We start from the raw sequence: 1,824 nt of genomic DNA on the forward strand, positions 1-1,824 counted from the left end.
TCCTCCCCATGGCTTCCTTCAGGATGCCTCAATCTGCAGGGACAGAGCTGCAGGGACGGCACCTCCAGGCTGTGCTGTGTCAGAGAGGACACTGTTGGAGGATCCTGCTTTGCATAGGCATGTTCCACATAGTTGTTTAAAGATTTGTGTGTATACCATGGGGAACATAACTGCTAATTATAATATGCATTACCCACTAATATATGGCTAGAAGAAAATGGACAGATTTTGAGAATAAGCATATCTTTTTCATTTCTTTGTTTTGTGTTTTGTTGGTCTATATTCACATTGCATAAGTTTTATTTGCAGCTACATAGCATATGAACTTTTCTGCTGGGAAGAAGGCATCAAATGGAATTTATTTTAGGTAATTCTCTCTACTTTTCCTTTGTTCCAAATTTTTCTCAATGTAAGACACAGAAAACATTAAATTTACCAACTCATCAAGTTCTTTTTTTTTTTTTTTTGGGTTTTTCTCCGGTACCGGGAACCGAACTCACGACCTTGCACTCGCCAGGCAGGCGCTTTGCCGGTGAGCTAAATCCCCAGCCCCCAACTCATCAAGTTCTAAACACGCAGATCAGTACAAGTAGGTACACTAATAGTATTGTACAATTATCATCACCATCCAAATTAGAATCAAATGGTACCATAATTTTGTGATTAGCCTATGTCCTTTATATCACATCCTAAAATTTTATCCACAGTGAAGAAGTTCCTCCCTTTTAGGGTTCCTACTGCACATGTATAAAGGCAGTCTGCACATCCATCTCGCCGCTGGTGCTCAGTGCCTCTGCGGTTCTGCTGCTGTGCTTAGTGCTGCCCTCCGCGTCGGTGTCCGATACCTGCTGAGACCCTGCTTTCCATTCCTTCGGGGGCAGGCTCGGAAGTGACATTTCTGCATCCCAAGGAAGCCTGGCCTTAGCTCTGTGGAGAGCTTATGTGCTCTCCTGGCCAGCTGCGGAGCTGCTTTCCTCCCTCCTGCAGCCGTGTGTATGAACTGCAGCGGGCCAGAGGCTGTACAGCTCCGCGGCTCCTGCTGTTTGTCCTTGACGTTCACCATCCTGTGGGTACGCAGTTGCCTATGTGTCTCTGCATTTTTGTGCCCCAGGGATCTGCACGCCCTGGAGGCCAAACAGTCCGGGAGGTCTGCTTCACTGGGCTACCTCTTCCTTCCTGTATGTCTATCATTTTCGTCTCACCTTTACTAAATCTTTCAGTATGAAACACAAAACCAAATATTTATACAAATGTCTATATCTATTATGCAAATGTTTACAAAAATATCTTTACAAAGCAAATATTTTAATGTAAGCCACATTCTGAAGAAAACTTTTTCTCACAAATTGGAGGAATATACATGAACTCTTTTTAAAATCAGATGCTATAGGCCTGGAAACAATTCCATGAACTAAAGAAAAGATCATTTGCAGTTTTATGAAGTATTATACACATAATTATTTTGTTTTATCTTCAAAGAGCAATTTGAAAAAAGAATTATAATGTTCTGACCAACTTCAATCTGCCATGTTAAGTATAGTGAGCTGTAAGACAGCTTTCTGGGTCATACTGCCAAGCATTCATGAGGGAGCAGCTTGCCTTGTGACACTTGGTAAATTCTTCGGATGCACGGGCAGCACAGAACCATAGTTTGAATCAACTTTTAGATGTTTAGTCAGAAAAGACTGTGGAGAGTCAGAAAAATATCATAAGATACAAGGGGCAAATATTATCCAAAGTTAGAGGAGAGAGAGAGGGAGAGAGAGAGAGAGAGAGAGAGAGAGAGATATTAAGAGAGCAAAAGAGAGATTGAGAGAGAGAGAG

Source organism: Chinchilla lanigera, unplaced genomic scaffold (genome assembly GCF_000276665.1).
Source record: "Chinchilla lanigera isolate Chin_1 unplaced genomic scaffold, ChiLan1.0 scaffold00180, whole genome shotgun sequence".
NCBI classification, from domain to species: domain Eukaryota; kingdom Metazoa; phylum Chordata; class Mammalia; order Rodentia; family Chinchillidae; genus Chinchilla; species Chinchilla lanigera.